The sequence below is a fragment of the Mytilus galloprovincialis genome, chromosome 2 (assembly GCF_965363235.1).
Source record: "Mytilus galloprovincialis chromosome 2, xbMytGall1.hap1.1, whole genome shotgun sequence".
Classification (NCBI taxonomy): Eukaryota; Metazoa; Mollusca; class Bivalvia; order Mytilida; family Mytilidae; genus Mytilus; species Mytilus galloprovincialis.
In genome coordinates this window covers 41,382,700-41,399,995 of record NC_134839.1, presented here as the reverse complement: position 1 = coordinate 41,399,995, position 17,296 = coordinate 41,382,700, and the positions used below count along the sequence as shown (strand labels likewise).

The window sequence follows — 17,296 nt, the reverse complement described above, 5'->3', positions numbered from 1 at the left end:
ATCTATCACTTCTGTGCATGTCTCACCTATATATAGCTAGTTTCGAGTGATTTAAACGACTCGGAGAAAATACCCAATTTTACAATCCATACTAAGACAAATTGCCGGTATTTTCTCTGAGTCGTTTAAATCACTCGAAACTAGGTGAGACATGCACAAAAGTGATAAATATGTATTATTAAATAGAAAATTGAATATCTTAATCAACGGAAGAAAAAAAACAAAAAAATATTTGTATTCTTTGATATCAAGTTCAATTATCCATGCAGAAACGACAATTTTTCTGTGTCCAGTATAGCATCGTAGATATTTATAGGAAGATGTGGTGTGAGTGCAAAAGAGACAACTCTCCATCCAAATAACTATTTATAAAAGTAAACCATTATAAGTCAATGTACGGCCTTCAACACGGAGCCTTGGCTCACACCGAACAAAAAGCTATAAAGGGCCCAAAATTACTAGTGTAAAACCTTTCAAACGGGAAAATCAACGGTCTAATCTATATAAAAAACGAGAGCATATTCTTAAAATATTTTCCCACACAATATCTGGACATCGGTGGACATGCAACATTGCACACGTTTACAAATGAAAAAAAAACACTCAGACTATAGTCATAAAGTAGGACAATAAAAGAACAAAAGACAAACCCGAGACACAGAAGTACAAACAATAAACCAAAAGTAAAATAGAAACATAGATCACGAAAAAATTGCAGGGGCGACATCAGGGAGTGAAGAGAACTTGCTTCTTGCAAGACACTTTCCGTGAAAACAATTTGATATAAAGACAATCTTTTTTTCATTTTTGTTTTTTGGAAATTTCCAGCATGAGGCATTTGCCTCATTTGCCTCAATGTAGTTACGGCCCTGACGAGTCTAATGTTCCGGAATAACACACGGCTGCAAATTGTTTTAAATGATAGAATAATATCTATATTTTATTTTTCGGCTGGTCGTAAAAAGTTTCTATGATCACATTTTTGTATTTTAGCCCTTTAATTGAGTACCCCTCAATTTACGGTTTTGGGTAGTCAATTTAAAATCCAAAAACTAAATGTTTTTGTTAAATTTCCCGCTACTTCCGTAAATATTTTCGATGTTCATATCATCAAGGATCATCGGAATGATGAAGACATAAATATAATACCACCCCGAGTAAAACTTTCAAACTTAAAGTTGGCTGTTTTTCAGAAGTTTTTCTTTGAAAACGAGAAAACATATGATTCAAAATTATTATTTGACATTTGAGAGGACAAAATATATTATTACAATACTGCATGCAAATTTTGTTGAGCAAATTCCAAACAATTTTGTTAAAAACTCAAAAATAAAAACATCATTTGTTCCTTTCTGAATTACGGAAATTTCCTGTCCGTCAATCAGCTCCACCATTTATTTTTTCCTTAACAATGAATTTGATAGTTTCGATGAAATTATGTACATTTTCTAGGGAAAACGGTAGTATTACATTTTCCTAGCATTAGGTTGGCCTTTTGTGTACCCAAGACAGGTGAAGGAAGTCAACTTAGGAGCGCCGTGATTAGATGTAAGGGTACAATATATTTTTTTTTATTTATCTATGAATAACTGCAGTGTTTATATTTTCAATATAAATTTTAAAACCTATTGAAATATTTTCTAGAGAATTATTCGAAAAGGCTTTCAAAATTTTATAAATTTGCTGCAAAATGACGGTGGGCATGGATAACATAAACAAGCTCCGTTGGAAATTGGTCATGATACTATTTGGCTTCAATTTTTAAAATAGAGTAATAAAGTACTAACACCACAAATAACTGTTTTATTCAGGTTTTTATTATAAAAAGTGGTAAAATTAGAAAATGTTAGTATTGTCGCCTATGGCAGAATAAATAGTACCGTTTTCCCTTCTAGGATAAGTTAATTTTTTTTGAGAGAGAGATTTGAATATATATAGTAGTTCTTTCGTGAATTTTCTGTAAATAAGTTATATTTTAGGTAATAAAATTTTGACTATTTATAAAAGTTTACCAAATCCTTCGGATAAGATGTTTTTCCGGATAATGACTAGTTGATATTGTGTGGAAAAAATACATTGTATGTCAATGTTCAACCTCAAAGCATACTGTAGTGAAAAAGTATAAACAATATGGAAGTTTATGGATGTGAAAATGTCAAGGCCACCTCTTCTTTTGCTATGTCAAAATTGAAAAAAAAAATCCAGAGCAACGCCACTTTGTTATGGCAGCTCTTCATATAAGTAGTCAAATTTGTCATTTTAACATCGTTTATAGCATAATATGCTAATGATTAAACCGTTTTTGTAGCATTCTATTGAATATATGTCAGAAAATTTCTCCTTTTTGTCCTTGTCGTTGAAATATTGATATTTTTAGGTCTGACCTTTGACCTCAATTTTACAAAAATGTCACCACTCTGGATTTTTACGACCAAATTTTTCTTATTGTACACGTTTTCCTCTTTCTGTCGATATATGATTTATGTGTGTGTTCTTCTAGAACATTAAACTTTTAAAAAATGAACTCTGGTTGCAGTACTATAATGTTAACGAAAAATTCGATCTTTTATCGGACAAAAAAGATCGACCAATTACTTTCAGAATAAAATAAAGAAATTAATTCCGCCGGTTTTCCATCAACCTTTTGAGCCAATTAGTTCTAAATGCATCATTTTCAAACGCATTTACATTCTCTTTGGTCTTTTTTTTTTGTAAGGTTGGTTCGAATAATGATCGTTCAATTTTGTGCAAATGTAAACGGGTCTAATTTACGTGTGTGAAATTTGACGTAAAACGAGATTAGTTGCACTCTTTATAAGACTTAATTTCCATACAATCTTCTTTTTTTTTTTTATAAATGAGGACTACGGTCTCATTTTATTCAGAAGCGTGTCGCTCGCAATAAATTCACTCTCATAAATAATTGTTAACCATCGATAACACCATCTTAAAAAGTGAAGAAAAAAAACCAGGTAGTTTCGTTTAAATGCAAGTATCTAAAATGAAACTGTCATTGTTTATTTGCATTTTATCATGCTTTTATGCATTAAGGCTGACTGTCTAAGAATTCACTCTTGTTTACACTGCAATAACTTGACTTCCTCATACCTACGGAAGCCGATAAGGGCCATTCAAAAAAAAAATTTTATGTCGTAATTACGACATAGCATGTCGTAATTTCGACATAACATGTCGTTACAACGACATCGCTATGTCGTAATTTCGACATAATATGTCGTTATAACGACATCGCTAAGTCGTAATTTCGACATAACATGTCGTAATAACGACATAGCTATGTCGTAATAACGACATCACTATATATATTAAAGAATATGTATTATGATTGCCAAGACAATAAATGACACAGAAATTAACAACTATAGGTCATATCATAATGCCCCCAATAACTAGAAAAGCCCCCGCATAATCAGCTATAAAAGAGGGACGAAAGATACCAGAGGGAGAGCCCCCGAAATGCTGTGTGGCAGACAGTGTTATTAATTAATTATTAGCTCCCTTGGTAAAACTCCAAATTTCATATTTAATGTATTTCATTGTTAAATAATTTACATGAAGCTGAATAAGTATATATCTGTTAATTGCATAGCTTTTGCTATTTGAATTCATTGATTAAAGATATTTATTTATATTGTAAAGTTTAATATTTGTATCGTCGCAAAATCTTTGGTCACCTTCTTTGGTTACCTTCTGTGAGAAACATATATATTTTATAGATCCTGATTGAAAGTAAGTAGAAACCGGGACTATAAGAACTAATGTCATATCCTATCAAGGCAAGCAAAGCTCTCCACCTCTCTTTAAAGAAGCGCACAACTCCATTGTTTGTTGTAATAAGGGTGAAAGGACGTATCGATTGCTCTGTATTTACTGTCATGGGCACGATGTTCCTAAAACACGACAATACACATAAAAATCGGCGTCAAAAAGGGTTTTTGATTAATTTTTACAAGTTTTATTCGTATTTTTATATGTTGGTTGATTTATTCATTATATTACAAAATTTTTAAAATTTCTGATTCTGGTTCTGTTCGTTTTGTGATGTCATTTTATCATAAATTACCTCAAGTTGTGGAAATCTATTTAATAATGTTTACCCTTTAAGTTATTTCAACTAAAAATGCATTACTGTCGCAAGTAATGTGGAAAAGAAAGATGGGACGGAAGTAGATATAGGAAGATGTGTTACAGTTTTCCATAAAAAAAGATATTTTTTTTTAGATGTACGAAACTTTTATCATATATGATGTTTAAAACTTTCAAGGTGCATATCATCTGTCATTGTAAAATTTCTATATCTTAACTCAACCCCAATACAAATATATCTGACACTCTGCAAGTACATCGAACATTTTTACCCTTGGTTAAATTTGAATAGAATTGTATTTTCCCTGGTACATAAGTTGTCGAAATACACCCCTTCAATTACTTGAACCTTGGCTTGAGAATTATTTCCGCAAGTCATCTATAGTGTTTAATTTCTGATATACATTTTAAAATATAGTAATCTACTCCTGGATCGTCCGCGAAAACGGCTTAAATAATCCCGGGTTTTTAAAATTCGATGAAACGGTTTTCGTCGCTGTTTGGGATTTGTCTTTCAATTACTAGTACCTCCATTTCATGCACAAGTTTATATTGACGAAAAGTTCCGGCTTCGCTAGTACAGGAATTTATTTCATCACGACAGTTATAACATGAATAGCAGGACAAATCGCGAAGTAAAACACTCCGTGAACTGGTATAAGTCTTTTAATATTGGTGATTGCACCTTACTGAAGTGACGACTTTAAATGATCTATGGAGTACTTCCACAATATAAATTTCAATTCGAATTTTACATTTAGAGGACTGTCTTGGTGTCTAAAATTTGTCTTTGCAAAAGTTGGACGAAGTTCATGTAATGAGATGTTTTTCCCCATTTCACCATTCTTTTAAATAAATCGTTAAAAGCTATAAACGATTAATAAAAATTGCAAAATTTAACCTGTGTCGAACCTATGTCCCCGGGTGGAGTCTATAGCAACATGCGCTATTCTTTTTTTTTCGGCAGCAATCATCAACCTGTTTTTCCAAATTTCATAACACGATTTGTTTTAATTATCATGATCATTTAATTGAAACTTTAGCACATGTAACGACGGAAATTAGCGTCTTTCAAACTTTCGACGTTTGGACAAATTGGCTACTGTTTTGTAATGTGTGGAAGTATTTTATTCCTTTAAGACCCAAACATGTAGTTAATAAGAAAAGAATCTTGGCATTTTTTACTCTTCGTGTATCTAACTTTTGTTTTGAATAATTATAAAAAAATACGCGTTAAATGCTTTGAAAAATGAAATATCAACTTGGACAAAATGGCTACCGTTTGAAAAACGACTGTGTAGAGAAGATTTTATTGAATCAGCAATATTTGAACTCACGAACAATGAGGCAAATATTTGTACTTTTGTTAGATATTATTATTGTCTTACTCTTTTTATTTATTTTCTGCTACTTACAAAATTCACTTTCAGTCGTTGAGATGACGAAAAACGTCGTTGGACATTTTTCTTATTCCCGCTTAATATGAAGCCACCGAAGTCAAATAAAATTTGGCAAAAATAACGGCTTTAACGCCACAAAGAACCGACACCTGTCGTTGTTCCTGCCAAGTATCAAGAAGATCAGAGAATAAGAAATAGGATCACTATACATAAGATTTAAAACAGTTTTTCATAAATGTAACGTTGGACATCCGGTTTTTTTCACATAGCTTTGCTAATCTAATCATCAAATATACTAGATATTACTTAGTATATGATCAAGAGCTGTAAAAACATAATTTGAAACATATATTGAATTTGTTTTAATATTGGTTCGTGTTTTCTAACATTTTTATTTTGTTTTGCGGATGAAATTTCGAAGATTCTGTTTTAAATCCTAGAGGTTGTAGGAACATCGTGTCCAACGTTTGAAAGTAGAAAAAGAGCAATCAATATTTCAATTCACCCTTATTACACGAAGGCATGTAGTTAGCGTTTGTTTATAGGTAGGACTGTGTGTCAGTTTTCACGTAATTCCACACTAATTTGTTCGAACAAGTAGTCGGTTTATAAGACCTTGACTGACTCTGCATCCCTTCCACGGTCGGTATCTTCAAGCACTTCAATAGGATCTATAAATTATATAAGTTTCTCAAAGAAGGTAACCAAAGAAGGTGACCAAAGATTTTGCAACGATACAAATATTAAACTTTACAATATGAATAAATATCTTTAACCAATGAATTCAAATAGCAAAAGCTATGCAATTAACAAATATATACTTATTAAGCATCATGTAAATTAATCAACAATGAAATACTTTAAATATGAAATTTGGAGTTTTTCCAAGGGAGCTAATAATTAATAATGTTAACACTGTCTGCCACACAGCATTTCGGGGCCTCTCCCTCTGGTATCTTTCGTCCCTCTTTTATAGCTGACTATGCGGGGGCTTTTCTAATTATTGGGGGCATTATGATAACATATAGTTGTTAATTTCTGTGTCATTTAGTCTCTTGGCAATCATAATACATATTCTTTTATATACATAGCGATGTCGTTATTACGACATGTTATGTCGAAATAACGACATGTTATGTCGAAATTACGACATAGCGATGTCGTAATAACGACATGTTATGTCGAAATTACGACATGTTATGTCGAAATTACGACATAGCGATGTCGTAATAACGACATGTTATGTCGAAATAACGACATGTTATGTCGAAATTACGACATAGCGATGTCGTAATAACGACATGTTATGTCGAAATTACGACATGCTATGTCGTAATTACGACATATTTTTTTTTTTTTGAATGGCCCTTATCGGCTTCCGTACATACCAGACTCAAGCTGGCAGCCACTTTCATCGGCCAATCAAGATAGCAGCCACTTTTTTCCAGCCGCCAATTTTGACGATATGTCTAAAAACCAAAAAACTGCGTGAGGCTCAAACGTTCCAAAAATCGCTAAATCTTAGTTAAATGCAATCTTACAGCGGAAATCGACAATTTCACGGTTTCTGCTAATTTCTAAAGCATTTCATTCCGTTTTAAATATGTATGTATTAAGCGGTCTGTCCTTTATTTGACATTCGATAATTGATATTCAATATCCAACCGACTGCTAGCCGTCGGTTCAATATTTAAATTTAGTTGAAAATCACTATAAAGCCTGAGGGAAAAAATACCATTTTATGACCCCTTCAAGCTGTCATAAATTTTCGTTGTCCTCGAATATAAACCCTGATACAAGTTGTATATTTGTCTTTATGTTATATAGATTTTTATCAATAAAACATAACAGAGGATTCACCAAAGATGTAATTTAATATATAAAATATGAAACAAAATCCAATTACTCAAGAAACATATAGAAATATACATAGAAATACTTATGGAAAGCCAAAAAAGAAAAGAAATTAATAGTGAACACCTACCAGAGACTGCTTAAATGACGGTGACCACCCTAAGACGACTTTGGACCTCTGTGGTGGCCAGACGGGCCCGGATCCCAGAAAAATATTTAAGTGGGGAATAGCTTGGGTCAATACCTTTAAAATGAGCTAGGTCCGGTTCGGAACTTTGCCGTTGGTATATGCCGAAAAGTACCGAATGTATGCATATGGTTAATACGGAAAATTACGTTAAGGGGCACCTTTGAACCTCTGTGGTGGCCAGACAGGCCCGGATCCCAGAAAAATATTTAAGTGGCAAATAGCTTGGGTCAATACCTTTAAAATGAGCTAGGTCCGGTTCGGAACTTTGCCGTTGGTATATGCCGAAAAGTACCGAATGTATGCATATGGTTAATACGGAAAATTACGTTAAGGGGCACCTTTGAACCTCTGTGGTGGCCAGACGGGCCCGGATCCCAGAAAAATATTTAAGTGGCAAATAGCTTGGGTCAATACCTTTGAAATGAGCTAGGTCCGGTTCGGAACTTTGCCATAGGGATATGTCGAGGAGTACCGAATGTGTGGTTGATATGGAAAATACGTAAATTGGCAACTTTGAACCTCTGTGGTGGCCAGACGGGCCCGGATCCCAGAAAAATATTTAAGTGGGGAATAGCTTGGGTCAATACCTTTAAAATGAGCTAGGTCCGGTTCGGAACTTTGCCGTTGGTATATGCCGAAAAGTACCGAATGTATGCATATGGTTAATACGGAAAATTACGTTAAGGGGCACCTTTGAACCTCTGTGGTGGCCAGACGGGCCCGGTTCCCAGAAAAATATTTAAGTGGCAAATAGCTTGAATCAATACCTTTGAAATGAGCTAGGTCCGGTTCGAAACTTTGCCGTAGGGATATGTCGAGGAGTACCGAATGTGTGGTTGATATGGAAAATACGTAAATTGGCAACTTTGAACCTCTGTGGTGGCCAGACGGGCCCGGATCCCAAAAAAATATTTAAGTGGGGAATAGCTTGGGTCAATACCTTTAAAATGAGCTAGGTCCGGTTCGGAACTTTGCCGTTGGTATATGCCGAAAAGTACCGAATGTATGCATATGGTTAATACGGAAAATTACGTTAAGGGGCACCTTTGAACCTCTGTGGTGGCCAGACAGGCCCGGATCCCAGAAAAATATTTAAGTGGCAAATAGCTTGAGTCAATACCTTTAAAATGAGCTAGGCCCGGTTCGGAACTTTGCCGTTGGTATATGCCGAAAAGTACCGAATGTATGCATATGGTTAATACGGAAAATTACGTTAAGGGGCACCTTTGAACCTCTGTGGTGGCCAGACGGGCCCGGATCCCAGAAAAATATTTAAGTGGCAAATAGCTTGAATCAATACCTTTGAAATGAGCTAGGTCCGGTTCGGAACTTTGCCATAGGGATATGTCGAGGAGTACCGAATGTGTGGTTGATATGGAAAATACGTAAATTGGCAACTTTGAACCTCTGTGGTGGCCAGACGGGCCCGGATCCCAGAAAAATATTTAAGTGGGGAATAGCTTGGGTCAATACCTTTAAAATGAGCTAGGTCCGGTTCGGAACTTTGCCGTTGGTATATGCCGAAAAGTACCGAATGTATGCATATGGTTAATACGGAAAATTACGTTAAGGGGCACCTTTGAACCTCTGTGGTGGCCAGACGGGCCCGGTTCCCAGAAAAATATTTAAGTGGCAAATAGCTTGAATCAATACCTTTGAAATGAGCTAGGTCCGGTTCGAAACTTTGCCGTAGGGATATGTCGAGGAGTACCGAATGTGTGGTTGATATGGAAAATACGTAAATTGGCAACTTTGAACCTCTGTGGTGGCCAGACGGGCCCGGATCCCAGAAAAATATTTAAGTGGGGAATAGCTTGGGTCAATACCTTTAAAATGAGCTAGGTCCGGTTCGGAACTTTGCCGTTGGTATATGTCGAAAAGTACCGAATGTATGCATATGGTTAATACGGAAAATTACGTTAAGGGGCACCTTTGAACCTCTGTGGTGGCCAGACAGGCCCGGATCCCAGAAAAATATTTAAGTGGCAAATAGCTTGGGTCAATACCTTTAAAATGAGCTAGGTCCGGTTCGGAACTTTGCCGTTGGTATATGCCGAAAAGTACCGAATGTATGCATATGGTTAATACGGAAAATTACGTTAAGGGGCACCTTTGAACCTCTGTGGTGGCCAGACGGGCCCGGATCCCAGAAAAATATCTAAGTGGGGAATAGCTTGGGTCAATACCTTTAAAATGAGCTAGGTCCGGTTCGGAACTTTGCCGTAGGGATATGTCGAGGAGTACCGAATGTGTGGTTGATATGGAAAATACGTAAATGGGCAACTTTGAACCTCTGTGGTGGCCAGACGGGCCCGGATCCCAGAAAAATATTTAAGTGGGGAATAGCTTGGGTCAATACCTTTAAAATGAGCTAGGTTCAGTTCGGAACTTTGCCGTTGGTATATGCCGAAAAGTACCGAATGTATGCATATGGTTAATACGGAAAATTACGTTAAGGGACACCTTTGAACCTCTGTGGTGGCCAGACGGGCCCGGATCCCAGAAAAATATTTAAGTGGCAAATAGCTTGAATCAATACCTTTGAAATGAGCTAGGTCCGGTTCGGAACTTTGCCGTAGGGATATGTCGAGGAGTACCGAATGTGTGGTTGATATGGAAAATACGTAAATTGGCAACTTTGAACCTCTGTGGTGGCCAGACAGGCCCGGATCCCAGAAAAATATTTAAGTGGCAAATAGCTTGGATCAATACCTTTGAAATGAGCTAGGTCCGGTTCGGAACTTTGCCGTAGGGATATGTCGAGGAGTACCGAATGTGTGGTTGATATGGAAAATACGTAAATTGGCAACTTTGAACCTCTGTGGTGGCCAGACGGGCCCGGATTCCAGAAAAAAATATTTAAGTGGGGAATAGCTTGGGTCAATACCTTTAAAATGAGCTAGGTCCGGTTCGGAACTTTGCCGTAGGGATACGTCGAGGAGTACCGAATGTGTGGTTGATATGGAAAATACGTAAATTGGCAACTTTGAACCTCTGTGGTGGCCAGACGGGCCCGGATCCCAGAAAAATATTTAAGTGGCAAATAGCTTGGATCAATACCTTTGAAATGAGCTAGGTCCGGTTCGGAACTTTGCCGTAGGGATATGTCGAGGAGTACCGAATGTGTGGTTGATATGGAAAATACGTAAATGGGCAACTTTGAACCTCTGTGGTGGCCAGACGGGCCCGGATCCCAGAAAAATATTTAAGTGGGGAATAGCTTGGGTCAATACCTTTAAAATGAGCTAGGTCCGGTTCGGAACTTTGCCGTTGGTATATGCCGAAAAGTACCGAATGTATGCATATGGTTAATACGGAAAATTACGTTAAGGGGCACCTTTGAACCTCTGTGGTGGCCAGACGGGCCCGGATCCCAGAAAAATATCTAAGTGGGGAATAGCTTGGGTCAATACCTTTAAAATGAGCTAGGTCCGGTTCGGAACTTTGCCGTAGGGATATGTCGAGGAGTACCGAATGTGTGGTTGATATTGAAAATACGTAAATGGGCAACTTTGAACCTCTGTGGTGATCAGACGGGCCCGGATCCCAGAAAAATATTTAAGTGGGGAATAGCTTGGGTCAATACCTTTAAAATGAGCTAGGTCCGGTTCGGAACTTTGCCGTTGGTATATGCCGAAAAGTACCGAATGTATGCATATGGTTAATACGGAAAATTACGTTAAGGGGCACCTTTGAACCTCTGTGGTGGCCAGACGGGCCCGGATCCCAGAAAAATATTTAAGTGGCAAATAGCTTGAATCAATACCTTTGAAATGAGCTAGGTCCGGTTCGGAACTTTGCCGTAGGGATATGTCGAGGAGTACCGAATGTGTGGTTGATATGGAAAATACGTAAATTGGCAACTTTGAACCTCTGTGGTGGCCAGACGGGCCCGGATCCCAGAAAAATATTTAAGTGGGGAATAGCTTGGGTCAATACCTTTAAAATGAGATAGGTCCGGTTTGGAACTTTGGCGTTGGTATATGCCGAAAAGTACCGAATGTGTGGTTAATACGGAAATTGACGTTGAGGGGCACCCTTGAACCTCTGTGGTGGCCAGACGGGCCCGGATCCCAGATAAATATTTAAGTTGGTAACAGCCTTGGTCAGTATCTTTAAAATCAGCCAGGTCCGGTTAGGAACTTTGCCGTAGGGATATGTCGAGGAATACCGAATGTATTTGTTGATATAGAAAATACATGTACGTAAATGGACAATTTTGAACCTCTGTGGTGGCCAGACAGTGCCGGTTCTCAGAAAAATTTTGAAGTGGCGAATAGCTCGGGTCAATACCTTTAAAATGAGATAGGTCCGGTTTGGAACTTTGGCGTTGGTATATGCCGAAAAGTACCGAATGTGTGGTTAATACGGAAATTGACGTTGAGGGGCACCCTTGAACCTCTGTGGTGGCCAGACGGGCCCGGATCCCAGATAAATATTTAAGTTGGTAACAGCCGTGGTCAGTATCTTTAAAATCAGCCAGGTCCGGTTAGGAACTTTGCCGTAGGGATATGTCGAGGAATACCGAATGTATTTGTTGATATAGAAAATACATGTACGTAAATGGACAATTTTGAACCTCTGTGGTGGCCAGACAGTGCCGGTTCTCAGAAAAATTTTGAAGTGGCGAATAGCTCGGGTCAATACCTTTAAAATGAGATAGGTCTGGTTCGGAACTTTGCCGTAGAGATAAGCCTAGGATTTCCGAAATCATGTGTGGTTAATATGAAAAGTACGTTAAGGCACACCTTTGAATCCCTATAATGGCCAATATCTTTCATTAGTACAACACCTATAAATATAGATAAATTAAGATGGCTTCTTATAATCCTAGTAAAAAAGAACACGAATATAAAGTGTATGGAACTTGTTTGGTAACCTTCTTTCATTGAAACAGGTTAAATTTAAAGTAGGGGACGGACACAGTTTTAAACTTTAAAGAAAAGAATGTTTAAGAAGGTGGACCGAGAAAAGTCTTAACTGGTGTCCCAAGTGTTAAACACTTAAGCCCAAAGGTATCGCATCAAGGATTTTACTGACGAAAAAGTACAAAGTTCTTTTTATGAACCTTAACTTAAAAGACGGTTCAGGATTTGAACCGCATCGGAAAGGTCTTGCGAGCACAAAACAGGTGTGGGTGAAAGAGGTCTTTGTTCCATGAAAAGGGTAACCTAAGTCCTTAAACTCTTGATTCAAACAATAAGATTTGCCTTACCAACCTTTTAGCAAGTATAGGCTTCGACAATTTGCCCAAGATTATAAAGGATACTTTCGTTATGCGAGTATTAATGTTGTGAAGGCTTAAACATCTGGACTACGTCTTTACCAAATAATAAACCACTAACGGATTTTAATCTCCCACCAGCATGTTTCGATAGAATACACATCCTCAGACTCTCTAGATTTTCCTTGTTTTGGTCTTAAGCTTCTATTGACAACTAAAGTTTCAAGAGTTCATCAATGTTTTATGTGTCGAGTTTTTAATCTGATTTACCTCGAGTTCTTGGTGCAGAGTGGTCTTAAACTCATCTACTTTTTTCTCGAGTTCTTTAAAGACTGTATCATATCCTTTCTCTAGTCGTTTTATATCTCTCTTTATCTGGTTACACGCGGATTGTAATTTTAATTCTAACGGTTTCGTATAGTGTTTCAATTGACGCATGACTCGTCGTTTTGTTGCAGCATCCGTATTATTATTCTAAGATTTAATGTTTGTGATACGATTGTTGTTCATGTTCAATTCTTCAAGCAATTGACTCCTATTTATTTCTCAATTTCCATAAAGTCCAAATTTGTCTGTCTTGGAAACGCAACTTCATCAAGGTTTTCCTTCAGACAACAATTGTGACAAATACAAACAAAAGTGTCCACAGACAACTGGTGCTCTTATCTGAAGTTCATCGGTGATGTTGTAGATCTTAAGTTTCAAGTAATTTACCATTACGTAAGGGGGAATTAAAGTCCGTAAGAATCAAAATACGCTTTGCTTGTTGTCGTCTTAAACTAACACGTCCAATGGTTTCCAGGTCTCATAATGGAAGGGTTAAAAGGTCATCAAACACGTCTTGCAATCGTTAAATGTAATGTTCTGTCAATTGACTTGTTTCTTCGTTCCTTTAGCTTTCCTGGTGTGTTGACCATCACCCATTCGATATTAACACATCTTGTAAGAATCCATACAAAGTTAGCCATCATTTGACCACCACATGCATACCAATCATTTTTTTTTTGTTGTTGACGTGGGTCGGAATTCGAAACGGGTTGTCCATACAATAGTTTGATGTGTCAATCTTGTTTTGAATGTGAGATATGTCTTTGTAAAAGTCGTCGGTTTAAATTTAATAGGCTTAACTATCAGTGTCGGTAAACAATTGTCGAACTTTGTTCCCGTTGGTTTACGCACAAAGTCCAAATGAATGTCGTACATTTAAAATCTTTGAAATGTCTAAGATAATTGCTCCTTAGTACACAGGCTTGTTAAACTTTAGTTTGGTTTTCTTTATGTTTACTACTACCATGGACTCGTTATACACCACGAATTGGTCACAGTTGGGTGTAGCTATTAGTTTCAACGGTTGCTTATCAGTAGTCATTAATATTATATTCACCCGTTAACGTGTGTTTTCCATGGTATTTTCAAACATTGAGTTGTTCAGCAGTTTAAAGGAATACTTTTCAGATACGATGCTGGCTATGATTCTAAGGTTAGTGTTCAGGTCAATGAAAATTTTAAGCCAAATTGATTGTTAAAGTTTTGACACACGATGCACTTTGGTTAATACCAACCATTGGAAACAACACTGTTTCAAATTTCTAAAAAAAAAATAGTAAACACATGTAGTACATGAACATAGTCAGCCACACTAATGTGTTTATAATTAAGTCGGTCAGCAGATAGTAGTTGTGTTTTCGTCATGTCGTAATGACCCTTCATGAAATCGTAAGATAAACATTTTATTTTTAATCATTTATCATAAATTCATTATTCTACCTAAATCACGACTTTCATACCTTAAATTGGTTCAACTTTAAATTCTAAGCTAAATATATAAGGTGTCGGACGAATTTAACATAAACTTACACGAATCAATGAAAAGCATTTCTTACCGGTAATTGACAGTCTAAGTTACATTTTTTTTATGTGCTGCACCACGATACTTACCTGTCGAACGCTAGTGATCACGCACTTTGTCTTCACCTAATTCATCATCGCACATGTGACAATCTTAACTCGCTGTAAAACATTGGGATCTTCTTCAGTCATCACCAGGTCTTTTATCAATGTAGATGTCTGCAATTGCCTTCATTATCTCTTCCATACAAGCCACAAATCTCTGAACAATGTCTTCCAGTGAGTACACTTTTGTTTCTTTATATTCCCTATGAGCATACTGGACACGGTAGTAAAACCAGAAGGTGTATTTTGTTAGTTAACATCCGTGTAAGCTTTTAGTTTGTCAGGTTGGCAAGTGTCTATCTGTTCTGAGCTACATTGAATGTCATAAATAACATAAGGAAATCGCATTTTACGTTGGTACTATGTTGTAAGATATTGTAATGGTATCTTCTTCTGGAATTTCGATTTTCACTCCATTCATCTTATCACAATACATTAAATGTTCGTCTAAAAAGTCCTCACTTTAACAATGATTGAAACATCTTCGACAAAAACACTTTACCATTGTGGGATGACACTTGGGGACTTAACAAATGTGATAATAGTTATCAAAGTACCAGGATTATAATTTTGTACGCCAGACGCGCGTTTCGTCTACAGACTCATCAGTGACGCTCATATCAAAATATTTATAAAGCCAAACAAGTACAAAGTTGAAGAGCATTTAGGATCCAAAATTCCAAAAAGTTGTGCCAAATACGGCTAAGGTAATCTATTCCTGGGATAAGAAAATCCTTCGTTTTTCGAAAAATTCAGTTTTGTAAACGGGAAATTTATAAAAATGACCACAATATTGATATTCATGTCAACACCGAAGTGTTGACTACTGGGCTGGTAATACCCTCGGGGACGAAACGTCCACCAGCAGTGGCATCGACCCAGTGGTGTAAATAGTTATCAAAGTACCAGGATTATAATTTTGTACGCCAGACGCGCGTTTCGTCTACATAAGACCCATCAGTGACGCTCATATCAAAATATTTATAAAGCCAAACAAGTACAAACTTTTTATCCAACAGTAATGATGTTTAATAGCATTGGTTAAATACAACGTGTTTGTGTGAGTTCTATTCTTTCTGATGTTTTTTGAATTTTTAACGGGTACTTTTTTGTATTTTTTGTATTGACTCACTCGTAAAATGTACTTTTCTGATCCACCTATTCATGATGTGATTGTGAGAATACAGCTCACGTTAATAATGGCCTTCTTCTGTGCTAGTTTTACTGAAAGGCGTAGGTAAGACTCAAACTTCAGGGATACAATTTATTCATATGAAGGTGTACTTCTACAATATGACTAACGTTCACTCACTTCCATCACGCATGCAAGTTGCTATGCTTTCTTTTGCCTTTTCTATCATTACTGTTAGTTCAGTGTCTTAGTTGGTTGATTCAGTAATACTAACTTGCCATGCTTGAGTTGACCTTAAAAGTGGAATCACTGTCACCTGTTGCAAGGTTTTTTTTACCAACTGTACTAGAAGCACCTTCGATGCCTACTTTAAGTTGTGTGCTTCTGAAATTTTACGAATCAAATGTATGTAAAGCACTTCGACTTGCCTTAAAAATGAATTAACAAATAGTTCAATAAACACTGTAGTTCTTTTCTACCATCTTTCATCTTAATAACAGGTTTCTTAGCTATGTCTTGTTGCAGTCCTTTTTCCTTTATCTTGATCTATATATAAGGTATACCACGTTTCTTTGCTTTTAGTATTAATTCATTTTTAGTGAACACTTCTGTATGGGGTAACACTTGATGCGTTTTGTCTTCAATAAGCTTTACCAACACGTCTTTTGGGTTTATACTATATCCTTTTAACCCCAAATCCTGTGCCATTCGATGTAATTAGTTTACCGTTATTTGTAAATGCCCCGTTGGTATTGTCTTTATAAACCTAGCGCAACCTCTTTATTATGTATAGCATGTATATTAACTGACAATCTAGCCGTACCCGGTATGTTTTTGTTTGTTAATATGCCATTGTTTATTTAATACTTGCACACATATGTCTTTTATGATTATTTTTTTTTCAATTTTACACCCCTAACCACCACTTGTAATTTTTTTAATCTAATGTTTACTAGATGTGAAAAGAAAAATAAGGACACGTACTGCTACGCGGTTTTCTGTCTCATAAGGGTATAGGCAGTCGTACTTCTGATGAACGGTCCTTCCAACGTTCTTGTTTCGTAATACAACCCACTACAAGCCCACACCTTACTTGTTACCCGTTTTATTGACTTCAAGATTAGTAGGTAAGTATCACAAATTATTTCATCCCCACTTGTAGTGTCAATAATTTGGTTCACCTCACTTGTTGGCAGGTCCTTCCATTTTTGTTTTTCTTTTGTGTCAAAGGTATTCAGATCAAAGAAATAACATTGATTATAAGATGCCTTCATAATCCTAATACTTATAAAAATATTCCTGTATTCTGTTTTTTTTCAATTTAAAAAACACCACCCCGTACTCCTATTCAAATTCTAACCCTAACACCCCTTACCCTAACACACCTTACTCTAAAACCTTAAACACCTCAATGAGCAGTTTTAAATCAGACTACT

General features: G+C 36.5%; 1 protein-coding gene across 3 annotated transcripts in view; it reads right to left on the bottom strand.

The window, feature by feature from the left end:
- LOC143063606 (L-proline trans-4-hydroxylase-like) overlaps positions 1-17,296 on the bottom strand; it is a 377,865-nt gene that overhangs the window by 8,856 nt on the left and 351,713 nt on the right. The window lies entirely within an intron of this gene.